Below are 27,892 nucleotides of genomic sequence, written 5' to 3'. Positions count from 1 at the left end.
AATAAGGTAGCAGATACTGCTGGTAAGAGTAGCAGATTACTGCTGTGAGAGTTTAGCAGGACCTTCCAACATGCCACCTGGGAAAGTGCTCTGACTTTGAGCTTGCCAGTTACTTGGCAGGGTCTCCTTCTACAAACTGGCTTGAGCGAATATTTGGAGATCTTCTCTGTCTGTAGGATAGAAACCTCACCTCTTTGTGAAAGCCCGTATGCTACAGCATCTTGTTTCTGGATCATAGCCTAGGGAATAAATGATTTATGCAGAAGTTCAGCAGCAGTCATTTTCTTTTTAGTCAGGTTGAAGGAAGAATTGACAGATCCAAGATTAAGGCTGCAGTTCTCTCTTATCCTTCATGAAAGCAGCAGGCCTACTCCAGAGAAAGTGGCTTGCAGAAATCAGCCTAATAGTTGACAACCCTATTGAACTGAACTTCTCGGATTTAAGCTGATTGAGGCCAGTTAACTGATTGCAGTGCCTTCTTGTGTAAGTTTATTTATTTATTTGATTTGTATCCCACCCTTCCTGCCAGCAGGAGCCATGGGGGGCAAACAAAGCACTAAAACACTTTAAAACATCATAAAAACGGATCTTAAAACACATTAAAACAAAACAGCATTAAAAACATTTTTAGAAAAACCTTTAAAAGGGTTAAAAACATTATTTAAAAACATCTTAAACAATTCTTGCACAGATGCAGACTGGGATAAGTCTCAACTTAAAAGGCTTGTTGAAAGAGGAAAGTCTTCAAAAGGCGCTGAAAAGATAGCAGAGATGGCACCTGCCTAATATTCAAAGGGAGGGAATTCCACAGGGTAGGTGCCGCCACACTAAAGGTCCATTTCCTATATTGTGCAGAACGAACCTCCTGATAAGATGGTATCTGCAAGAGGTCCTCACCTGAAGAGCATAGCGATCGACTGGGCATATAAGGGGTAAGACGGTCTTTCAGGTAGCCTGGTCCCAAGCTGTATACGGCTTTGCCCACCAAAACTAGAACCTTGAACTTGGCCCTGTAGCAAATGGGCAGCCAATGCAATTCTTTCAGCAGCAGGGTGACATGTTGGCGATACCCTGCCCCAGTGAGCAGTCTCGCTGCCGCATTTTGCACCAGCTGCAGCTTCCGGACCAACCTCAAGGGCAGCCCCACATAGAGTGCATTACAGTAATCCAGCCTGGAGGTTACCAGTGTGTGGACAACAGTGGTCAGGCTATCCCAGTCCAGAAACGGCTGCAGCTGTCTCACCAGCCGAAGCTTGTAAAAGGCACTCCTAGCCACTGAGGTCACCTGGGCCTCTAGTGACAAAGATGGATCCAGGAGCTCCCCCAGGCTATGGACCTGCTCTTTCAGAGGGAGTACGACCCCATCCAAAGCAGGCAACTGACCAATTATCCGAACTCGCGAACCACCACCCCCACAGCGCCTCCTTCTTGCTAGGATTCAGATTCAGTTTATTGGCCCTCATCCAGCCCACCACCGAGTCCGGGCAGCGGTCCAGGGCTTGCTCAGCCTCTCCCAATTCAGATGTTACGGAAAAATGGAGCTGGGTATCATCAGCATACTGCTGACACCTCACCCCAAAGCTCCTGATGACTGCTCCCAAGGGCTTCATATAGATGTTAAACAGCATGGGGGACAAGATGGTACCCTACAGCACCCCACAGCACAGCTGCCAGGGGGCCAAAAGACAGTCACCCAATGCTATTCTCTGAGAATGACCCTGGAAATAGGATTGGAACCACTGTAAAAAAAGAGCCTGCAATACCCATCTCACCAAGTCGGCCCAGAAGGATGCCATGGTCAATGGTATCAAAAGCCACTGAGAGATCAAGTAAGAACAACAAGGTCACACTCCTCCTGTCCTTCTCCCGATAAAGGTCATCCATCAGGGCAACCAAGGTCGATTCAGTCCCATAACCAGGACTGAACCCATACTGGGAAGGGTCAAAATAATCTGTTTCATCCAAGAGTACTTGCAGTTGCTGCACCACAACCCTCTCAATCACCTTCCCTAAGAAGGGAGTATTTACAAGCGGTCGGTAGTTGTCACAAACCAATGGGTCCAGGGTGGGCTTTTTCAGGAGTGGTTGGATCACCGCCTCTTTCAAGGTGGCTGGAACCACTCCCTCTCGCAATGATGCATTGACCACACTCTGGATCCACTTGGTCAGCCCCCTCGGCAAGCTTTAATAAGCCAAGAAGGGCAAGGGTTGAGAGGACACGTTGCTGGCCGCATCATCGCAAGCACCTTGTGCACGTCATCAGGCCGCATCAACTGAAACCATTCCCAAGAGGTTGCAGCAGACGTTGAACTGGACACCTCATTGAGGACTACAGTAGATGTGGATGGGGCATCAAGACTGCTATGGAGGCAAGCAACTTCACCCTCAAAGTGCCTTGCAAGCAATTCACAGTGTGCATCCGAAGGGTCTAAGACTCCATTTCCTGGAGTTGATGTCAACAGACCCCTGACAATATGGAAAAGCTCCACCAGACAGCTACTTGAGGATGCAATGGAGGCAGAGAAGTGAGCCTTCTTCGCTGCCCTCACCGCCACACAGTAGGCATGGTTATGATGTTTTACTCATGCCCGATCAGCCTCACAGCACGTCTGTTGCCACTTGTGCTCTAGCTGTTGTCCAGCCTGTTTCATTGCCTTTAGCTCACTGGTGTACCAAGGTGCAAGCCGGGCTCCACAGTGCCAGAGAGGGCACTCGGGGGCAACCGTGTCGAGAACCCGACGCGTCTCGCTGTTCCACAGCATGACAAGGGCTTCAACAGGGTCACTTGCTCTATCTACTGGGAACTCCCCCAGGTCATTCAGGAATCCAGTGGATTCCATTAGGCTCCGGGGGCAGACCATCTTAATCTGTCCACCACCCCTACAAGGAAGGATCGGAGCCATAAGTCTAAACTTCACTAGGAAGTGATCTGACCATGACAATGGGGTGACATCCACCCCTGCTATCTCCAGACCACCCCTTCCTCCATCTGGAGCAAAAACCAAGTTGAGTGTGTGCCCTGCCCTATGTGTTGGGCCAGAAACAAGTTGAGACAGCCCCATGGTCATCATGGGGCTGTGAAGTCCCGAGCTAGAACACTAGAGGCAGCCTCAGCATGGACATTAAAATCACCCAGCACTATCATTCTGGGCTCCTCCAACGCCACAGCTGAGATGACCTCCACCAGCTCCGTCAGAGAAGCTGCTGGGCAGCAGGGTGGATGGTATGCCAGCAGCAACACTAGTTTACTGTCTCCTTGGCCGAACACCAGGTGCAGGCCCTCACAGCCAGCTCTAAGACAGAGTGGTTTCCTGGTGACATAGATGGAAGTTCTGTAGACCACAGCAACTCCTCCCCTCCATCCCTGCAACCTGTGCTGGTGCTGCAGCGAGTATCCAGGGCAAAGTTGGGTTAGATCAACCCCTCCAAGCTCACCCACCCAGGTCTCAGTAATACACACCAAATCGGCACCTTCATCCACAATCAAGTCATGGATGAGAGTGGTCTTATTATTATTATTATTAAGTTATAAGTCTAAGGGCTAAAGTAGACATTAAAATAAGTCTTGCATACCCTTGAGACAAAAAATAATAACAGAATCCTGTTTTTAAGACAAGCGTTTTGCAGGTTTATGCTTAATTATCTTCATAGCAAACAAGTGCTTAGGTAAGTTTAATTTTAAAATAAGATTACAATGTCAGGAGTACACAGTGATAAACAGGGGATTTCATCTTTCACCAAACTGCATTCAGTCCAATTTGTATAGGATTATCTTCAAATCTGTGCAGGATTCAGGCCATATTAAATTATGCATGACTTAAAAAAATTCTGAAGGCATGGGATGCCCCAAGATTTCTGAAAGTAGCATCCACCTTCCAAGAGTAGGAATCATTACTGTGCTTGGAGGAATTGTTATTGTGCCTTTACATATACATATCCTTTATAAAACAGCCTTGTAGTTCAGTTTGATGACATTATTTTCAAGACCAGTGTGGCCACATTCCAAGAGGGATATTTCAGGTGTGCAAAATAACCAGTCCCACATGGTTTTTCTATTCAGATATTACCAGAGTGACATGGGATCTGCTTGCAAAATCAGATCCACAATTGTAAGATATGAATGGGTACATTCATATATTGGTAGCTGAGCAAAAGTGTCAGATTGCTCTCAAGATCAGAGGTAATCAAGATGGGGCCCTTCAGATGTTGTTGGACTCAAACTCCAATAATTTCTGGCCAATAGTCATGGTGGCGGCTGGGGCTGACGGAAGTTGTAGTCCAACAGCATATGGAGGACACCATGTTGGTTACTTGTGGTCTAGAGATTTCTGCATTAACCAATTGCAACCTGAGTACTTTTCTGAGGACATTCTGTGAAATGCCAGTCTAGTCCTTATTTTAGTCAAAATATTTGCTTGTTCCTTCTAGGTCTACCATAAACTCTGGGTAAATATTCAGGTTGAACTCTAGGTTAACCTAGCAAAATGATTCCTTCGCTAAATATGCTGAAAATGTTTGATGCTTTCATCATATTCATGAACTTTGTAGATAAAATTCCCAGGTGAAAGAGTTTGCTGTGCTTTTACATCCCCAGAACACAAGAGACGAGTTTCTAGGGCCTCCATTTCAACTCACAGCATTGTGGGGGAAGATTCTCCCTTCCGTCACAGATACAGCTGGAAATGCCCATAAATGTATATCAATATATCAACTGAAAATAACAGTATTTATGTACTGAAGTCATTTGCAGCTGCTGGGCTACAAATATACATCCCTGCTGGAATAAGCAGTGATTGCAGAACCTTCTGACTCTCTTTCCTTTACTTTACCCCTTGGCGGTTGCTAGGACAAGCCAGACAGATTAGCTTCAATGGTGCTTTTCTGGGGACTCCATTTGAACAAATGAAATGGATTTGAAATATTTTTGCTTTGAGCATTTGTTGCTATTTCAGTGGGTCAAATGCTTCATGAATTTTAATGATGTAAGCCCTGCTGCCCTTTTATGAGCTGTGTACTATATTAGATATGGGGAACAGATATGTGCAACAGGCTCTCCCAGTTGGAATAAATGGCTGTCTGAGCATAACATAATACCTCTGTTATGACTAACTAAAAATTCACAAAGGTGCAAGCAAGCTTTTGGGATGGATCCTGAACAAGTTAGTTGCACTATGAGTTTAGGTCCCATAGCTAACTGTATCTTGATTTCAGTGGGGCCTAGGAATGTAATAAGGCATCATTATCCGTTTTGCCCTGTATTTGTCACAAGTAGCACTGTTTCACTTCCACTGCAGCTCATCTTCTGCCAAAACTACCTTATTCATCTCGCTATCCACTGTGATGATACGTAAATTTTGTAAGTTACATTATTATTACTTTATTCATTTCAATGCAAAGGAAATATAATACAAATGAGGGGGAAATGTAATCAAATACGTATCATTTGAGGACTGAAGGCAGCCAATACTGGTGATATTCGCTGGATTGGTTTCTGTTCCGGACATGGGATGAATAAGCAAATATCAGCAATTTAATTTACCATTTCGTTTTTTGTCAGAATTCTCCAACATCCCTAATGGGACCTAAGCACAACTTGGCTTGGTCTGGATCCAAGCTTTGAGTTTACCAGAACTGTTTTTCAGGCAATAAGAGTATTATGCTGTGATATCTTGGTAATCAGCCAATAGGGCTGCCTGAATTTTTTTGTCCAAGTGACCCTAGTTTGTTTGTTTGTTTGTTTGTTTGTTTATTTATGAGATTTGTTAGATGCCCATCTGGCAGAGGTTAATCTGCCACTCTGGGCGACTTACAACCAAACACAAGTACATTCCATATGAACATAATCAGAATCCTAAAAATTAGAAATTAAAAATTAAAAGCTTAAACATTTAAATCCCCCAAGAGCTGCAATCTGCCAGCCTAAATTTGAATTTAATAGTTCACCACAAAAACTGTTGTGATTCCCTCTGAGTACTAATTCAGACCAGGAGTGGCAGGCCAGGAATTCCTGCAGGATCATGGATTATTGTGAGTTGCTGGGTTTCTCTGCTTCTGCCTAAAAGCTTGGTGAGTAGGCAGGGGAACCTGCTGGAACAGCTTTATAATTCCTATGGAGCCTTGAAATTCATGTTACTGATCTTGGACTTGTGAACCTTGGCCCTTGCTACTTGATGGGACTTATTCCTCCTAAACCTTCGCCTTGTAAGAGCTCATGGACTGTATCTGACTCTTTTCATGCTGCTGAGTCTGTACCATTAATCTGCTTTAATAAACAATCCCTTACTTATAAGTAAATGTACCTGCTATTCTGTTTTGGGCGAGAGTCAGGACAAAAACAATATAAATGATGCTGGGAAAACTGAATTTGGTTTTATATCTTATTACAGATTGAGGAGATAAGATTAGGCAAGAATGATATATTTTGCAGACTGAAACACGTAGAGCTAGCCTACAGTGCCAGCTTTAGGTTTTGGGGGAACCCTTGGATGAGATGACTTGTCATCACTGCCCATTGGCTTGTTATCTCCCTGCAGGCCCAATTTGCACAACCTCCCTGAGAAGGCAAAAGTTGAGTTGAGTATCCTGCTCCATCTCATTCTTGGCACTGTTGGCATGCTCAAAGAATGAAGTTGAACAGGCAGCGACAGCAAGAACAAGTGGAAGCAGGGAAAAGGATGTCAGCAGTAGGATTCCTCCATGGGTATGGGCCCAGTGATGCTAGAGCACAATTCAATGCACAGAAGGATCAGCATAGAGCACAACAGAGTCCTGATGCACACTACTGTATCTGGACCATTACTGAGAACAGTCCTCTATGCATATGTCCCTATCCTTTTCTATACTTTCTTCTTGGCAGGGTACAATTTACAATATTTAAGCTTTGAGGACAGGAGACAGAACTAAAGGGAAGATCAAGGAGAGAGAGCAGCCAGATCCACTGCTGGAGCTGTGAGTTTACTAAGAGGGCACATTGTTGTTGTTGTTTTCTAAAGCAATTTAAAGGTATTGGTGCTATAAAAAAAACTGAAATGTAAACTCTAGTCCTGCCTGCAGGCTTATCATTTATCCATGTTTACATCTTTGCCCCAGAAAGGGGATTCTGGTGTACTAAGGTTTCTGTTTGTTTTCTGTTGCTTCAGAGGGTAAGACCCAAACTAGTGATTTTAAATTTCAAAGGGATTTAGGCTAAACATTAAGAATATAATACAAGCTGGCTATACAATCTATTTAGCAGTGGAAAACACTGTCTCAGAAGGTGATGTGCTCTCCTTCCTTGGAAATATTTAAGCTGAGGCTGGATGATCTATCCTGGGTGTTGCAGCAGCAGCCCTCCAAGCTGAGTTCAAGGTGCTGGTACCAGAGTACAAAGCCCTATACAGCTTGGGACCAGGATATCTAAAAGATTGTCTCACCTCTGTGAAACTGGCAAGACAGTCTATTTCTTGTGAATGCACAAGATTCAGGGTTCTTGCTTTCTCCTCTTTGCCTGTTGGCTAATCAGAGTCCTTATATATCAGACTTTGTGTTTACCTAAGCTTACACAGTTTCACAACAGCAGTCATCTGAAGAGGCAGGCTAATAGTGTGGGTCTTTGGAGATAACAGGAAAATAAATGGGAAGCTGACAGTGGAATATCCTTATAATGTTATATTTATTTATGTCACACACACAACAGCTATTAAATACAGTCTAGTGAGCCTTGGCCAATGGATCAGAATCATGAATCAGAAATACATATCAGAAGCATGTATATTGTACTATACAATCAATATACTGCATAAAGTATAAAACCTTCAAATAATAGAATCGATTAGGTTACACTGTTGCAAAAGACTGAGTCCAAGCTCAAAGTCTTACTAAGATAGAGTTACAAAGTAGTCGGAAATACAGAACTATGCAATAATACTTCTCATCATCAGATGGAACGAATGAATGGGATACAAGCTTCTTGCTTGGACCAGTGCCACAAGACAACAGGTAAATTGCTGTTCAAGCAGCCCTCCTTTTATAGAGGTGTTCAAGGCTATAACCTATGTCACAACTCAAGAGTGTTATGTGCTAAGTGGCTGCATGAGACCACAACTCAGACTGAAGTCCATCAGTTTAGTGCAGAGCTTGGAAGTAACTCATTATTTTTAATGAGTTACTTTTAATTCGTTACAATTTTAAATAACGAGTGGGTAATTCCATTACATTTGGCAAGTAACGGAACGAATAGTAATTTCCCTACTTTTCAGCTTCAACTTTAACGTTTCCACATTAGGTTGGATGTTACTTGGGGGCGGGAACAAGGGGAAGTCAGCTCCTGGCTGTGATTGGTTAACACAAGACATGTGTCTCACACTGATTGGACCTCTGCGCAGACTGTCTCTTCCCTCGTGATCTGTGTTAGGAGGCATGAGGGAAGAGATGAATAGGCAGGGGGAGCCTGCTAGCGTCTGACTCTGAGAGGAAAAAATGGACGCCGGAGGAAAAAGCCAGGGCAAGGACAACAACGGAGGAGAAGGCTGCAGCAGAATGGCGAAGAGCTGTGGAGGTGAGTGATGATGATTTGTGTGTGTGTGTCCCCCGGTGTGTGTGTTTTCGGCTGGAGTCTCTGGTTTTGGGGGGGGCTCCGGCTCTCTGGCTACCACCCCTTACTCTCTGGACTCTCTGCTTCAATTTTAAAAAAAATAAGTTTCTAGGTGGTCTAATTCCCGAGATATACACCAAAACGTAAACCCCCCCTGCACAACTTTTTTTTAAACAGATCATGCTCTAGCTACAACTCCTATCAGCCCAATCCAGTGGCCATGCTGGCTGGGGCTGATGGGAGTTGTAGTTTAAAGTAACTTTTCAAAGCTCTGGCTGCAACCCCACCCTTTCATGATTGTGAGTAAAGTGCAGACTTGTGTTTGTGTTGTAAATCTCTCTCCCTCCAACCCTATTTTTAAAGAAATTAGGCAGGGTTTATCACAGTTTTTATTATGTAGGAAACTAATACTCATTTTTTAAAAAAATGAATGAAGTTTATTTATTTATTTTTATTATTTTATTTATATCCCACCCTTCCTCCCAGTAGGAGCCCAGGGCAGCAAACAAAAGCACTAAAAACACTTTAAAAATCATAAAAACAGACTTTAAAATATATTAAAACAAAACATCTTTAAAAACATTTTTAAAAGCTTTAAAAACATTTTTTTTAAGAAAAAGTTTAAAAACATATTAAAAAGCAATTTCAACACAGACACAGACTGGGATAAGCTCTCAACTTAAAGGACTTGTTAAAAGAACAAGTTCCTTATCACTTGAGGCTGCAGTTTTCCCTGGTTGAGTAAGCCCCATTGAATACATTGGGACTTGCTTCTGAGTAAACAAACATAGGATTGCACTATAAATATCTTTACAGGTTATATAAATAAACATATTTGATAGTCATGCTTATATAAATATTTTCATAGAATCATAGAATAGTAGAGTTGGAAGGGGCCTATAAGGCCATCAAGTCCAACCCCCTGCTCAATGCAGGAATCCAAATCAAAGCATTCCTGACAGATGGCTGTCCAGCTGCCTCTTGAATGCCTCCAGTGTCGGAGATCCCACTACCTCTCAAGTAATTAGTTCCATTGTTGTATGGCTCTAACAGTTAGGAAGCTTTTCCTGATGTCCAGTCGAAATCTGGCTTCTTGCAACTAGAGCCCATTATTCTGTGTCCTGCACTCTGGGATCATTGAGAAGAGATCCCGGCTCTCCTCTGTGTGGCAACCTTTCAAGTACTTGAAGAGTGCTATCATATCTCCCCTCAGTCTTCTCTTCTCCAGGTTAAATATGCCCAGTTCCTTCAGTCTCTCCTCATAGGGCGTTGTTTCCAGTCCCCTGATCATCCTTGTTGCCCTCTTTTGAACCTGTTCCAGTTTGTCTGCATCCTTCTTGAAGTGCAGAGACCAGAACTGGACACAGCACTCAAGATGAGGCCTAACCAGTGCTGAATAGAGGGGAACTAATACTTCACATGATTTGGAAACTATACTTCTGTTAATGCAGCCTGATATAGCATTTGCCTTTTTTGCAGCCACATCACACTGTTAGCTCATATTCAGCTTGTGATCAATGACAATTCCAAGATCCTTCTTGCATGTCGTACTGCTGAGCCAAGTATCCCCCATCTTATAACTGTGCATTTGGTTTCTTTTTCCTAAGTGTAGAACTTTTCCTTCCACCCAGTTTTGTCATGCTGTGTCCCTATAAGTATCCAATTGCATACTATGGTTGTACAATACTTCCTTTACATTTTAAGTATGCCTTGGGGTGGTCATGGTTCTCCATTGTTTTCATCCTGAGGGGCAGATAGGCTGAGAAATGGTGAGTAGCCCATGGTCACCCACTACACTTTATAGCTTATTTTCATTTTGAAAAATTAATTAAAACAATTTACATGCAGGCAAAATTTATTAAGCGGATTCACACAATATGTGTAAAGCACATCCAACTCGCATTTAAAGCGCATGACTTCCCCTAAAGAATTCTGGGAAGTGTCATTTCCCCCTCACAGTTATAGTTCTCACCACTCTTAACAAACTGCAGTTCCCATGATTCTGTGGCAGGATTCATGTGCTTCAAATGGGTGTTGAATGTGCTTTAAAGGAATGGTGTGGATCTGCCCTAGGTATGATGTTCATTCAAGAGTGAATTGAAAAGAACAATTTTAAAAGATACTTCTTATTCTTACTCATTTTTCAGACCTCTTTCTGAAGTAAAGGGTCAAATCTGTAAAAACATTTGGAGCAGCCACATTAAAAGATAAGGGCAGGGTATTCCAGGCAGGGGGTTGCCAACCCTGCTTGGATATGGATGTCTTTGCAGAAGAACCCTAGTCAAGGTTTACCAACAGCACAGTCCAAACTATATCTACTTAGAAGTCAGTCCTGTTGAGTTCTATGGGGCTTAATCCCTTAGTAAGTGTGTTTAGAATTGCAGCCTTCAGGAGCCTCCATCTTTACTCCCCAAAGCTCCCATCTAACATCTCCACAATACTAGGCTCCTTTGCCTCTGCTGTGGCCTTCTGGTGACTGCCCTAGCCTGAAGGCACTTAACCCTTCTTGCTGAAAGCAAGTAGGCTAGATTAAATGTTCCCTACCCAGGCTCATATATATATAATATAAACAGCATTTTGTCAAAAGTATTTTTGTCTACATTTTATACCTCATCCTTGGTTTTCCAAGCTTGGCATGGAATGCTTCTCATACAGAATTAATTTGAAATGCTGCATATTTATTATCATAATCATATTCAAAATAAAAAATATATGTACCGCCTTCAAGTTGATTCCAACTTATGGTGACCCTATGAATAGGGTTTTCATGAGGCTGAGAGGCAGTGACTGGCCCAAGGTCACCCAGTGAGCTTCATGGCTAGGTGGGGATTTGAACCCTAGTCTCATTTTGTTCTCACAACAACCCTGTGAGATAGTAGGTTAGACTGGCCCAGGCAGGGTTATTTAGTGAGCAAAAATGATGCAAATAGGATCTCTTTTAATTGTGCTATCGACCTGCTTACTTCTACTCTGACTGGGGCATCTTGCAGCATGGGGAAGAGATGGGGGCACATCACAGCTGAAGTTCACCCACATAGGAGCATTATCTCTTGTTTATTACAGAGACGCCTGTTGCAGGTTTTGCTGCTGAGAGCAGCAGTCAGTTAGTGCGGCCACTTGAGTCACAGCTTGTTGATCCTGAGGAGGCAAAACTAGAAAGTGAGGTTCAGAAAGGAGGCCCTGTGCACGAGGAGGAGGAGGGCATGAAGCAGTGCCAGTTGCCCACAGCCACATCTGCAGAACAGCAAGTACCATGGTTTGGCTTTGAGAAAGCTTGTACATTTGTGAGCCAGAGTGGGGAAAAGGTTGTTGTACGATGCAATTACTGCCTTCCAAGGATCAAAAATCTGAGATCAGCTGTTTCCTCCTCATCCAATGTGAAGAAACATTTTGAGGTAAGCCTTTGTCATGCTGGTCCTCAAAGAGTGTCCATTGTCTATTTATGTTTAAATTGTGAAGTTCCTCTTCCATTTTTTCTTGGATTCATGCTTTGTTCTTCTTCCTCAGAGGGCACACCCTGAGAAGCTGAGAGCAATTGAAGAAGCAATAAAGGCAAGGAGACGTGGCCTTCCTGAACCAATGCATGACACCCCTCCTCTCAAAATGCTGAAGCAGCAGCAGACAACCCTTGAGAGGTGGGGATCTGGCAGGGATCTGCTTCTTCTGGCAGCCTGCGTACACCCTCGGTTCAAACTAGATCGGCTGGAATCGTGTCAGGCCACCACCCATACCAACAAGTAAGAACATTAGGGAAGCCCTTTGGGTGGATTACTCCAAGGGAAATGTTGTCTCAAGGGAGGCATCAGAGGGCTTAAGGTGGTAGGCAGGGGCTGGGCCTTTTCTTCCTGGGGCTCCTCATCACAACCTTGGGTTGCTGCAGGTAATCCTTAAGGGTCTGCTGTGCTGCCCCATGAGTGTGGTGACTTGGTCACCTTCCTACCTTCCATGTCATCATCCACAGGCTCAGGCTGGACCCTGAACCAGGGGACATGACAAGCATCAGGAAATGAAGAGCAGATGATGGTTTCCTAACATATATGTGTTAACATATCCTCTCTCTTTCTTAGATACACAATGGAAGCCTTGTTGAAAGCTGAAATAAAGATGGGTGTACTTAATGAGGACAGTGATCAGTCTTCAGATAAAGACCAGGAAGGAGATGACTTAGAAGATGACTTCTTTAACTTTCTGCCCCAGGGCAAGAAGTCAGCAGTGGACACTGCTGAGGAGGAACTGGTGAGGTACCTGAGGTCTCCCAGCAGGGAAGTGTCATCACTCCATGGCTTTCCACGTGTGCTGCGGTGTTTTTTGCAGCACAACACAGGCATGCCTTCAAGCACCGCAGTAGAACGCCTGTTTAGTACTGGTGGCAACGTAATGACTGTAAAAAGACATTCCTTGTCTGACATGCTCTTTGAGCATCTTGTTCTTTTCAGACATAACAGAAACATATTATAAAAGCATTTCAAGTGTAAAATCTGATTTCAAGAGTTGGGGTATCTTCATTGCTTGGGGGGATGTGAGATTCTGTTATGCCATTATGTTAATCTTAAGGATAAATTTTTTTATTCTACTACCCCCTGTGTGTGTGTGTTTATTTTTAATATTGTTTTAGGCTTCTTAGATGTGCAGCAGCCAAGGCCAGCACCTTGTAGGAGTTTTTTTAAAAAAGTAACTGAAATGTAATTGTAGTGATTACTTTTGAGAAAAAGTAAAGTAATCAGTTACTTTCAGAGCAATTGTAATTGTAACGGTAATTACTACTTTTTTGGGCCAAGTAATTGTAACTGTAATTTATTACTTTTTAAAAGTAATCTTCCAAGCTCTGGTTTAGTGACCTTGCAGGTGTTTTAGTGAGAACAGTCCATTCCCATATCAGTTCCCATATCCTTATCTTGAGTTTACTTCCAACATGGCAGATTGCCTGGAATATTGGCTGCTGCAACATTCTATTTCCTGCATCTCCATAAAAGGAAACTTCTGAGGTTCTATATAAGGCTGTTCCTCCCAGACAGTTCCTCTCAAACACTATTCTTAAAGACTATTCAGAATACATAATAGTATTGATACATAATACATAATAGTATTTGAGAGCCAGTGTGACTTAGTGTTTAAGGTGTTGGACTCGACCTGGAAGACCACGGTTCGAATCCCCACACAGCTGTGAAACTCACTGGGTGACCTTGGGCCAGTCACTGCCTCTCAGCCTCATAAAAATACTATTCATAGGGTCGTCATAAATCAGAATCAACTTGAAGGCAGTACATTTACATTTTTAATAGTATTTATGTTGCTAATGAAGGCTCCTGCAGATATAATCTGTGAAGGAAATGCTTTGAGCTATATTAAATGTAATATTTTCATGTAAGTTTGTTTGGGGATTATGGGGTTAACTTGCTGAGCCTGACCTGTCTAGGGATCAAAGGGAAAGGAAAATTAATTTAAGATATGCTGGTTGTGGCTAGGGATGAAAAAATCTGACAGTTTCGGTTTTCTCAGTTTCTTATTTTTCCAGTCTTAAATTCCGTTCTGCAGCAATTTGAAAATTATTTTTTTTAAAACCCTCATGAAAATTCTTCAGCATTTTAGTGCAAATTTTTCCTAATAAACAAATGTTGGTGTGCAGTTTTGACTAATGTATACATTTTTGTGAGCAATGTCTTCTAATGTAATTCAGTTTTGTATGTTATTTTCACTAATACATTTGTTTCTATGTACATTTTCTCTTAATACGTGAAGTTTTGTAAACATTGGTTGGTTAGAAAACTGCATTACAAAATTCAGATAAGTGCATATTTTGAAGGATGACCCTGTTTTAGTTCTCATATTGTTTTGGAAAGTGTAAATTTGATAAATTTGGCTTTAAATTGGCTGCTTTTGACCTTTAAAGCCCTAAATCTAAGTCTGTCTCTGCGTTGGAATTGCTTTTTAATATGTTTTTAAAACTTTTTTTAAAAAAAAACAATAATATGGTTTTTGACCTTTTTTAAGATGTCTTCAAAGCTTTTTTTAAAAAAAATGTTTTTAGTTTTGTTTTAATTTATTTTAAAGTCTGTTTTTATTATTTTTAAAGTGTTTTTAGTGCTTTTGTTTGCCGCCCTGGGCTCCTGCTGGAAGGAAGGGCAGGATGTAAATCAAATAATAAATAAATAAATAAATGGCCTTGGACTAATGTACCTGAGGGACCGCTAATGCCCATATATACCTGCACATGATTTAAGATCATCTGGCTCTGCTGTCCACTGGATGCCTGCAATGAGAGAGCCTTTTCACCTGTGGCTCCAGGGCTTTGGAATACCCTGTCCTAACAGGTACACTCTGCTCCCTCCCTGATGGTGTTTCAGAAACTTCTGAAAGCTATCTTATTCCAAAGAGCATTTGGAAGGGACTGAAGGTATAGCCTGAAACTGATTTTATTTCCCCCTTTTTTAGTTTAACCTCTTTGGTATCCCTTTAATATCACTTCCCTTGAATTGTTAACTATATTTTATGTATTATTATCTGTTTTAATGTTGTTGTGTTTTTATTTACTGTGCACGATCACATTGTGAGTGCCCTATTGTAGGGTAGAAGGGTGGGGTAGAAGTATTTTAAATCAATAAATGTGAACTGAATTGAGTTCCTTGTCTATCCCTAGTTGTCACATAGGTATTGTTTGCAGCTGAGAGTCATAACCCTCTGTATTGCTACGTTTCCAGAAGAAAACTAGATGTAAATCAAGGAAGTTTAGGAATGGTATGTGCATGGCATGTGTCCCATAATTCATGTCTCATACCCCTGAGTTACTGGGGTGCTGATTGCTTCTGCACACTGTTATTGCTTAACATTAGAATTTGAAGGGCTTAAAGTACAGGCTTTCTGACAGTGTCTAAGAAATGTTTCACTCTGTATTGATCAAGTAAACAAAACAACCCAGCTTGTTTCACACCTCTGCTCAGCCAGGTGGACTTGTTTATGGCTTTCTCAAGATGAAGAGGGACAGTGAGCTTAATTGGTTTATGAATATTCTTACTCTGCTTATGTAAACAAGCCTCTTGGTAGTCAAAACAAAGCAGTTATGCCCATGAGTGAAACCTGGGACTAAACGTCACTGTTGTATTCCCAAGGCCAAATAACCGCAGATTCAGGGTCAGGAGAGATAAACAAAAATCACCTGAGGGGGAAACCAGCAACCTGGATGATGAGAAGGTAATGATCTAATAGGCATAAGGTGCCCCCTCCTAGAGGGTCCTTTGGGTATAAATAGAGGACCCCTATATCAGGGAAATTAAGCTTCAAAATGACACCCAGTTAAGCCTCAAGGGGGCTGAAGAAGCTTCAAGGAAACATCAAATCAAGCCTCAAAGTACCATCAAGGAGCAACACCAGGAAGACTCAAGAGTCGTAAGCCCTCCTAGACAAGAGATTCTCCCTACAGCTGTATGTGAGGTTTTCAGCCAGTGAGAGAATGTAAGACAGGAGCAAAAGAGGGGGGGAAGCAAAGACCTGTTAGCCATTGGTTTCATTTTAGTGTTTTATTGCTTGCAAATAATGTAAACAACTTGCTCTAATAAACCATTTAACTTCTTCACCACCAGAAGTGTTCATTGCCCTGTTGACTTACTTGTCTTGTGCTTGGCCCCTGCTAGGCATTTGACAATATACCCTCTAACTTTGGGTTTGCAAGTCACATGGCCTGAAGCTATTTCTAGGAGTAGCTGGTCTATTGAAAATTAGTTCAACGTGTAACTCTGGAGAAACCAAAGTTTTTGTATGCCTGGGAGAGACATGGTAAGAAGATTGTACTGGGATTGTATGGAGTACAGCAAAAGGATATAAGTTTGTAATGCTTAGGGAATGTAACTACATACAAGGAAAGAGCCTTATGTTTAACCCTTTGTTTGTTTGTTCTTTTTGCTTCATTGGCGGTTATGTTGGGTTTTGGTATCTTTTCCATATAATATCTTTCTTCTAAAACTCCTTTTTTGTCTTAGTAAACTTTCCATTTTGTTTAATTAAAACTGTGTGAACTGTCATTAGTCACCACACTTATCTGAAGCCAAATCACATGATACTTTGAGGTGTTCCTTGTCAGACACAAGGAAGAGGTTTTTTAGGTTAGTTTATAATGGGCAGCCCTGTAGAAAAACTCCCCCTTTATTTTAAAAAGGGAAGGGTGGGCTGAGCACAGGGGTACACTCTGGGTCATATTCAGCTAACTCATTGCTCTAGCTGAAGCCAGTGCAAGGATTCTCATTAGCCCTTGCTGCCTCCCCAAATATGCTCTAGAGGGTCAGGAGAACCCCTAGAACAGTGAGTAGGATGAGGAGAGGGGAGATTGTTCTGTCAGGCAAGCAAAAATGCTTGTGCTGAAGGAAAAATCTCCTTAGCGAACACTGAATATAAAATAATAATAATAATAATAAACTTTAATTTATAGGCTGCCTATCTAGCCAATGGCCACTCTAGGCGGCTTACAATAAAACATAATAAAATACAATAAACAATATAGCCAGTACAGTATAATACAAAAATTACAGTATTTAGTAGATTGTTTTTACAGTTCTAGGACTAGTTCACCTTGGAAGTCTCAAAGGTCATAAAGGCCTGATGGAATAGCCAAGTTTTCAGGCCCCGGCGAAATATATCTAGGGAAGGGGCATGTCGAAGATCCATTGGGAGGGAGTTCCAAAGCGTGGGGGCTGCCACAGAAAAAGCCCTCTCTCGAGTCCTCACCAACCTAGCCACTTTAATCGGCGGAACCGAGAGAAGGCCCTGAGTGGCAGATCTTGTAGGGCGGCACACTTTATGACGGTGGAGGTGCTCCTTCAGGTATACTGGGCCGAAACCGTATAGGGATTTAAAGGTTAATACCAACACCTTGAATTGAGCCCGGAAAATAACTGGAAGCCAGTGGAGATTGTATAACACTGGAGTAATATGATCATAATGGCGGCTATTCGTAATTAAACGAGCCGCCGTGTTTTGTACCAGTTGTAATTTCCGGACTGTTTTCAAGGGTAACCCCACGTAGAGCGCATTGCAGTAGTCTAAACGAGAGGTGACCAGAGCATGTACTACGAGTGGGAGCTGGTGGACAGGAAGATAGGGTTGCAGCCTTCGGATGAGACGCAATTGACCCCAAGCTGCCCGGCACACCGATGAAACCTGGGCCTCCATGGACAGCCTGGAATCAAGGATCACCCCAAGGCTGCGGACCTGGTCCTTCAGGGGCAATTTTACCCCATTAAACACCAGGTCAGTATTTCCCAACCCTCCTTTGTCTCCCATGAGCAGTACTTCCGTTTTATCAGGATTCAGCTTTAGCCTGTTTCTTCCCATCCATCCACTCACGGATTCCAGGCACTTGGACATGGTCTCCACAGCCAACTCTGGTGAGGACTTGAATGAGAGGTAGAGCTGAGTGTCATCCGCATATTGGTAGCACTGCAGCCCAAACCTCCTGATGATAGCTCCCAGCAGTTTTACATAAATGTTAAATAGCATGGGAGAGAGGATAGAGCCCTGTGGCACACCACATTTGAGGGGCCAAGGGTCTGAAACCTCATCTCCCAATGCCACCTGCTGGTGTCTATCGGAGAGAAAGGAACGGAACCAGTTTAATACTGTACCTCCTATTCCCAATCCCTCCAGACGATCCAGCAAGATACTGTGGTCGACGGTATCAAAAGCCACTGAGAGATCAAGGAGGACTAGAAAGGTGAATTCTCCCCTATCTAGTGCCCTCCTCATATCATCCACCAGAGCGACCAAGGCTGTTTCAGTTCCATGTCCAGTCCTGAAACCCGATTGGTATGGATCTAAATAATCTGTTTCATCCAAGTGCGCTGACAGCTGATTGGGTTATCCAGAAACTCCCTTCTCTCAGATGCCATGGGACCCTGGGTGGCTGGGGTGCCATCACACCATCTTATCAGGATTTCTATTCCACACAATATAGGAATTGGGCCTTTACTGTGGTGGTATCTACCCTTTGGAATCCCCCCCATTACATATTAGACTGGCACTGCTGTTGCCCTTTTGGCACCTACTATATGTTTAATTGTATTTTTATTGTTGTAACCCACCCTGGGACCTTATGGTAAAGGGTAGGTAATAAATCTAAATCAGTAATGGTGGGCTTCCTACATTAGCAGACAGTTGATCTTTGAGGTCCCTTCCAATTCTAGAACAACTTCTTCTGAGGATTTACCAGTCACTCAGAAGCTGTTTAGGTCTGTGTCCTCTGAGGTACGTTGGCCGCTCTCCTCAATCCAGACCAAAAAAGGACCGATTACAATAGTGAAGTTTAAAGAAAACAGCTCTGATAGACGATTTCAGCTGTGATATCTTAAAGTAGTGAAGATCTGATAGCTACTTTTTGCAACTCTTACATTTTTCCCTCTTTATGAATCTCCTTCATTGCATTTTCCCTGAAAAGAAAATCTAGATAAAATGTTGTCTTTGTGAATATGACTCTATCAAGAGTCAACTTGAGCTGTACACAGCATGCAGGTATCCAAAATGGGAAGTTTTGGCAGCTCCATGTGACATTTAACATTGGGCAATGTCTTTAACATTCAGATGAATGGGAGCACATCTTTGTTTGTATTTATCTACCAACTATAGTATGAATAAATAACAGCAGTTAATATCCTGACAGTAGTTTTGGGACATTTGGGGATGCACAACTACCACATGAAAACACACCCCATAATATATGTCCAATAAAAGGACAATAACATGGAAGTATTCCATTATTTATTTAGGATAAAGGACCCAAAGTAAGCTTCAACTCATGGATTTCTTGGATGACTGTTCTTTGGTTTCTGTCTGCCTAATTTATTTAGTAAAACAAACAAAAAATGTTGCATTAAGGCAAATCACTTAGTTTCAAGACGGGAGCAATATTTCAACTTTAAAACACCAATTTCCAATGAATGTCAGCTTTCTTTTGCTCTCACAAAGTGCTGTCAAAATGGACAACATTTGGGACTTTAGAATTTGATATTCAGCCTTTATTTGGACCCCTGTTTTGAAATGTTCCTCTTCACCAGCTGTTGTCAGTTCTATTCATAGACCTCCCTTTTGTTGGCATGCTATGCTGGAAGCTGTCTATAACAAATGTGCCAGCCTTTTACTGTTGAATGTACTGGAGTGGCAGGAGGTTTTTAATGTTGTGAATTGCTTGTAGCTACTTAGATGACTGGAAAAAATAAATGGACTGCGAACCCATATTTCCATGTGATAGCTAATAATATTGGCTGAATACTATCAGATCCTAGAATCCTCCAACTGAATTTCTGAGACCTGATCAAAACAAACATGTGAATGAACACAGAGATATGATCTTGGAAATGCATTTAGCATACAGAAGCCACCTATTTTCAGAAGGTATGGCAACAACAGATCATGATGCACGTGCCCTCCTGTATAATTGGCCTGGAGTACCATGCCACTAAAAAGCATCTTGATTTTTTCTACATTGTGATCAGCTGGAAGGATGGATGAAGATGTATGTGGCAATAAGCAGCTTTGATATACTGAACTCTCATTTGCAGCTTCTTTTAATGATATTTGTGGGATTTAGTAGTGGCTACCCTCTTTGGACCAAACTATATGTTACATACAGATGCATGTTTAAAAAAAAGGAAAAGGAGGGGGATCAAGTTCAGAGAAATAGCAGGACATCAACAGTTTTCCCGGTACAAATTGCTCCCTAGGTAGCTCCCCTGACCCAATGGAGATGCACATACAGTTTGCTGACTCATACAAATATTTTGAGCTATAAAACTGATATGGCTTAGGACCTTGGGACCTCATGGAATACTTCCACCCATATGTATGTGCCTATACTTTATATCAACCGCAGAGGACCTTTTCTACATGCCTCTGTAACCCCTATGGGTTATTGGTTTGGTCCAGTGGGTGGAGAAACCTTAAGGAAGGATCGTACTTTTGGTAATATATCCATTTTAAAAGTGTCCTTCGCTAAAATTTTAGACATCCAGATCATATCAATCCTCGAGAATGTTTTGTGTCTTTCTGAAAAATAAGTAAATTCCTTTGCATTATCATTTATATATCTCCAGGTATCCACCAATTCTAAATGTTCCATCAGTTCAAAGCAAATCTTCGGTAATTTACCCTGTGTCTCTTTGATATTTTTTTCAGAAAGCCTATCAATTTTTGGTGAGATTACCCCATTCCAATCACCCATAACGCACCAATGGTCATATGAAAACTCTGACAATTTTTCCATAAGTCCTGTGTAAAACCTTGTTTTATCTTCATTGGGGGCATAGATACCCACTATCAAAATGTTTGTACCCTGTAGAGTAATTTCAACCCCCACAAATCTACCACTATCATCCAGTAATACCAATTTAGGAAGCAATTGTGGGTTAATGTAGAGAACAACTCCATTTTTTTTTTTTGGTCCAGCCGAAATAAATTCTTCACCCAAATTTTTACAAATCAAATATTTGGAATCTTTCTTCTTAATATGAGTTTCTTGTAAACAAATTATATCCAATTTTAATTTTTTCAAATAGTGAAACACTTTCTTTCTCTTCTGCGCCGTATTAGCTCCATTTATATTCCAAGTTAGATATTTGTAATCCATCTTTAAGCGTGTATTTTAAAATGTGCCTGATGCTCCTTTTAATCCATCATCTTCCTTTCCTTCCTCTGAATATCTTTGTTGACTTTGTTCCCCAGGAATTATATCCATATCTTTGAGTTTATCTTCATCCATATCTTTTGAAGCTTTTCTCAAGAAGTCCCTTGCTTTTTGAACAGTATTCAATCTATATTTCTGTTGTCTGAATGTAAAGATCACTCCTTCTGGAACATCCCATCTAAATTGAATTTTGCGTTGCTTAAGTTTCTCTGTAAGGAAAGCATATTCTTTTCTCTTATGTAAAAGTCTAATAGGAATTTCTTTCATCACCAGTATTTCCTTACCATCAATTTTAAAGGTATTTTTAAAGTGTTGCTGTAATACCATATCTCTGGTCGTCTTCTTTATAAAATGAACAAGCACATCTCTTGGAATTTTATTCATTGTTGCATATCTGGAATTAATTCTATACACTTTATCTATTTCAAATTCCATCCGATCTTCATTCAAATCCAGAAATTTTACTAGAGCATTAACAATTTTATCTCTGATGTCTTCACCTGTTTCCTCAGGAATTGCACGGAATCTCAAACAATGTTCTTTATTTTTCATTTCAATCACAGCCATATAGTCCAAGTTTTTTTCTAATTCCAGATTTAATATATCTGTTCTATTCTCCAAGATTTGTACCTTTTCTTTAGTGTTTTTTGCATCCTCCTTTATTTGCCCAATTGTCCCTTTAATCTCATCCACTTGTGTTTTAATATAGTCTTTTATATCTGTCAATTCAGTTTTCATTTCCTGTTTTATATCATTAATCCCTTCCATTATTTTTTGAAACATATCTGGGGGTATAACCCCTTCCTGTGGATCAGTAGAACTTCTTCGCTCCTGGGTCTTAGTTGCTTTTTTAGTTGTCATTTTCAAGAAAAGCCTTTAATTTCTGATATTAATCACTGTTCCAAAACCTAGAGGCAGTCTATTTCTTTTTTTTTTCCTCCACCAACAAAAAAGTTAATATTCCAGGCCTGTTATTGAAGTCCAGCCAGCACAGCACAGTTCTTATCTACATCCAAGAATGCAAAACAATTCTGGTTGCCAACACCAAACAATTAGTAACATATACGAGCAGCAGATTCGTCCAAAAAGAAATAGTCCAAAGAGAAAAATAGTCCAGAATATAATAATTACCTCTCATCCGTTTTTAAACTTTAAAACTCCAAATTCAGGCCAGCTTTTTGTCGTAAAAAAAGTATATAAGTTGTTTACATTTTCTTTCTTCCTTAATTATATTTAAAAGAGAAAAAGCATGACTCACCCAGGTTTCTCAGTTGCTGATTCGTAAACAAATCCCTTTTATTGTAGTAATTTAAGCCAAATGATAAGATTTAGACAGAAGTAGGCTCGCTGGTTAAGAACGTTTTTTTTTAAGAAGAAGAAAAAAAACGCTTCGCTTTTTTCCAGTACAGCTTGCGTGGAAATCCTGACTCCGTCTTCAGCCGATCGGCATGCCTTCTTATCTCAGGGATTTCCTGATCAATTCCAGCCGCCGACAGCTCAACGAAGTCTTGTGGAAAATCTGATCGGTTCTCCTATACCTTGGAGAACATTTAAGCCAGTCCAAGATTCCTCTTGGCTGGCTTTTAACCTGAAAAAAGCTTCCTCTGAGGCAGAGCTCCCTCAGAGACAACCACCAGCCAGCACTCCTTCCGGGAAGATCATAACCCTGTGATATTAACTTTAAAAAAGAAAAATCTTGGATTTAGATGGAGACTAAATGAATCTTTATTACAGAATGACAAAGTAGTACAAGAATGTAAGAAGAAATTAAAAGAGTTTTTTTGAAAATAATTTACATAAAGGAACAAGTGAAAATATCGTTTGGGATACAAGTAAGGCATTTATGAGGGGATATCTTATTAAATGTAACTCTGAATTTAAAAAAAAGAAACAACAGAAAATGCAATTAATTTTGGAAGAAATAAAACAAAAAGAGGAAGAATTGAAAAAGAATCCAACTAAAGTTTCTATTGTAAATCAAATCAAAATGTTACAGAAGCAAGTATCAATGCTGACAGTTAGAGAAATTGAAAGAAAACTAAATTTTGCTAAACAAAGGACTTTTGAATTTGCAAATAAACCTGGGAAATGGTTAGCATATAAATTAAGAAAAGAACGTCAAAAAATATTTTAAAGATACAAGAAGGAGATGAGACGTTGACAGATAATGTAAAAATTAAAAAGATTTTTCATCAATATTATTCAACATTGTACAAATGTCAGGAAATTCCATCTGAAAAAATAGAAGAGTATATATCTAAACAGAATTTGCCTAAAATTGCAGACTTTCAGAGACAAGCTATTAATGGCCCTATTACGTTAAGAGAGATATCTGAAGCTATAAACAAAATTAAATTAGGAAAGGCACCAGGACCAGATGGGTTATCTGCAATGTATTATAAATGTTTGGAGGAAGAACTCTTACTACCTTTACAGTCTACAATGAATCTTATTCTGCAAGAGGGAAAGATACCGGATAGTTGGAAAAATGCTAATATAACATTAATACCTAAAGAGGAGCAAGATTTAACTAAAACAAAAAATTATCGACCAATATCTCTATTGAATAATGACTATAAAATTTTTACAATGATCTTGGCAGAAAGATTGAAAATAATATTGCAACAATTTATTCAGGAAGATCAATCAGGGTTTTTACCTAAAAGACAATTACGTGACAACGTCAGAAATGTCTTGAATGTCTTGGAATATTTAGAACAACGAAATGATAAACAAGCAGCTTTGATTTTTTAGATGCTGAAAAAGCATTTGATAATTTGAATTGGAAATTTATGTTTCAGGTTTTGGAGCAAATGGATTTTGGAGACAATTTTATAAAATGGATTAGATTGATTTATACATCTCAGAAGGCTCAGATAATTGTTAACGGAGATTTAACGGATTCATGTGAAATACAAAAGGGTACAAGACAGGGATGTCCTTTATCTCCTCTTTTATTTATTCTGGTCTTAGAAGTGCTGCTTAGAGATATAAGGCAAGATAAAAGAATTTCGGGATTAAAGATAAAAAAAGAAGAATATAAATTGAGAGCATTTGCTGATGATTTGATAATTGTACTAGAAAATCCTTTGGAAGGAATTAATGTATCGATGGACAAATTAAAAGAATTTGGACCGTTAGCAGGATTTAAGATCAACAATCAAAAAACAAAGATGTTGGTGAAAAATTTAACTTTAAGGGAACAGAAAGAGTTAATGGACAAGACAGATTTTACAATAGAGAAAAAGTTGAAATATTTAGGTATCATTATGACAAATAAAAATTCAAAGTTGTTTCATAATAATTATGAAAAATTATGGACAGAGATAAAGAAAGACTTGCTAAGATGGGATAAACTACAACTGTCATTAATGGGTAGAATATCTGTGATAAAAATGAATGTATTACCGAGAATGATGTTTTTGTTTCAAACAATACCTGTAATATCCTCTGATTTACCTTTTAAACAATGGCAAAAAGATATCTCTAAATTTGTATGGCAAGGAAAAAAACCAAGAGTCAAATTTAAATTACTACAAGATGCCAAAGAAAGAGGAGGACTGGGATTACCAAATCTGAGACTTTATTTTGCTGCCTGCTGTCTAGTCTGGATAAAGGAATGGATCTTATTGAGGAATAAAAGACTATTGGATTTGGAGGGCCATAATTTGAAGTGGGGATGGCATGGATATCTATGGTATGACAAAGTAAAAGTAAATGTAGACTTTAACAATCATTTTATAAGACGTCCTCTGTTGAAAATATGGAATAGATATAAACCAAGGTTTTATTCGAAAATACCATTATGTGTCTCAAGTCAAGAAGCGTTTTATAGAAGAGAAATGGCTGGAAAAGAGAAATGGTTAACTTATCAAGAACTATTAGAAAATGTACATGGAGAATATACAATGAAAGAGAGAGAACAACTGACAAAGGAAGGATATAGTTTTCAATGGTTTGCCTATTTACAATTGTTAGAAAGATATAAAATGGACAAGAAAATGTATGGGTTTGAAATAAGTAAATCTGATTTTGAAATAGGACTGTGTACAAATGATGAAAATATAATTGCGAAAATGTATAAACTCTTATTGAAAATGGATATGGAGGAAGAACAAGTAAAAGAGTGTATGGTAAAGTGGGCAAAAAATTTTGGTTATAATATACAAATGGATCAATGGGAAAATATGTGGAAAAAAGGTTTGAAATTTACACTATGCTATAATCTTAAAGAAAATTTTTATAAAATGATGTACCGTTGGTACATGACTCCAGAAAAGTTGTCAAAAATGTATAGTAATGTTTCTAATGTTTGTTGGAAATGTAAACAACAAGAAGGATCATTTTATCATATGTGGTGGTTATGTAAAAAGGCAAAATCATTTTGGGCACAGATAGGTAGGAAGATGCAAAAAATTCTAAAGATAAATATTCAGTCAAAACCAGAATTTTTTTTATTGGGTTTTATGGATAAACAAATAGAAAAGAAATATGGAAGAATAATATTATATATGATTACGGCAGCAAGATTATTATATGCACAAAAGTGGAAAATGGAATCAACACCAACAATGGAAGAATGGCTATTGAAATTAATGGACTTAGTAGAAATGGATAAATTGACATGTTTACTTAGAGAAAAATCGACGGATACATTTCTTAAGGAATGGAAGCCTCTCTTGGACTTTTTGTTGAAAGATCAAAATAAAATGATGATACTGGGATTTGACGATTAATTAAGACAGCCTATGGAGAAAAGGGATTCTGTATGTATATATTAAGGGACAGGTTTGATGTATATTATATACTTATAGCTGATCTGTGACAAATCGGAAGTCAACTATTTTATTTTCATTTTTTGTTGTTGTATTGTTATGTTTTTTTGACTTTGTTTTGTTTGTTTTTGGAAAAATTTGAATAAAAATTATAAAAAAAAAAAAGGAAGGATCGTACTTGAGAGTTTGAGACTAGCAAATGTGAGGGCTGAAGAGAAAAGGAGCTGTTATTGCCAGGGAGTAAGGATTAGGCCCTTGTCACCTTGAATTAGGTAATGGGGTTTTAAATTATGTGTGTAAAAGGGAATGGAAGAGTAAATTCTTTCTTTTTTTGTGGCTTTATGTATTTGAATTCATTTTATATTTTATTTAGGGCTTTAAGATTGTGTATGGGAAACTTCTGAACTTTCTCTCCTGGACCTTCTACAAGCAACTTCTTCATTGATACCTTGCTGGATGCATAGGACTTTGGGAATGATTATGTTATGAAGACATATGATATATTCTGTTGGCATATATTGTGTTATGTTCTTTTCAATTATTACTTAATATATAAAAAAACAATTTTGTAATTGTGTTTGCAGTATTCATTTCAAAGGGCCCCATAGGACCCAAGAAAGAGGCACACCTCCTCAACAGAAAATATCACATTCACTAAGGACTATCTCTGTAGAGAAGCTTGCCTGACACATGGTTGACCTTTCTGTTCTCCTAGGCCTTTTAAGATGTTGTTTTTAAGACTGTCTTGCTAGTTTCTAGCTCCTGTATTTGATTATGATTTTGGTGTTTGGTTTTTACTGTATTGTGCTGGTCTTTTGCGCCTGTAACCCAAAACAAAGAGGTGTGACACAACTGGTGGGTGAAAAACTTGGGCCATATTTATTAAATTTGTTAAACTTTATTCAAACTAACCATCCATCTGCAGTGTGACCATGTGGGAACCTTGAATCTAAGTTGGTCAGGCAAGGCTTACTCTGCTGGGTGAAAGGGGGTGGCAGCAACTCCACCCCTTTTCTCAGCCCTACCAGTGAAAGTGGTTAGGGAGGCTATCCAGACTCACCCCCTCCCAGTGCCACACAACTCCAAGTGGTTAGCCACAAAGGTGAACCCTAGGTATCCCCCAAGTTCCCACAAACCCAAGGGCTAGACTTGGGTGTCACCTTTCACCTTAAAAGTGCCTAAGGGTGCTCACCAATTCCCTCACCTGTGCCAGTTCCCACACATATCTGCCACAGAAGAGGACAAGCCTCTGCTTTGTCCTTCTTCCCCCACCTGTGCTGAATGACATCACACAGGACACACTACAGATCTGCCAAGAAAATATTGTTGCCCAAGTTAGACAGATGAACTCCATCCTGCTGATAGAGTTCCACCTGTGAAGGCTGCACCTCAGGATAGTGAATGACATCATCCTGTAACCCCAATAGGGCAATGCAGAGCTCCCTATTTACTTTTTTATGTCCCTTGTTAAGGCACCTGGGGTCCTCCTCTCCCCTCCAGATCCTCTGGGGAAACATGCCAAACCAGACCGAGAGGCCACCTGGCCATCTTTGCCTGATAGCCCCCAAATCCATGGATGCCTGAATGACCAGGGTCTTACCCTTTAATAGTCCCAAATCATTATCACCCAAATGAACTACTAAAACATGCAGAGGGTGCTGTACTAGCACTGTATCAAACAGGTGGGAGCTGCTCCCATCTCATGCCCTACATACCCAGCCACTGGACGTCAGCACACTGGCTAAGTCCCAACGGGGTCCCCATAGCAGTCTGTGACACTTGCTGGCTGGCCCAAAAGACCATGCTGTGACCACAAATGAGCACTCTTATCTGCTCCAGCACCCTCCAGTAACCTGTCAAAATAAAAACAGTAACATGAATAAA

The sequence above is a fragment of the Rhineura floridana genome, chromosome 1 (assembly GCF_030035675.1).
Source record: "Rhineura floridana isolate rRhiFlo1 chromosome 1, rRhiFlo1.hap2, whole genome shotgun sequence".
In the NCBI taxonomy this organism is placed as follows: domain Eukaryota; kingdom Metazoa; phylum Chordata; class Lepidosauria; order Squamata; family Rhineuridae; genus Rhineura; species Rhineura floridana.
Note: the sequence above shows the minus strand (reverse complement) of the source record.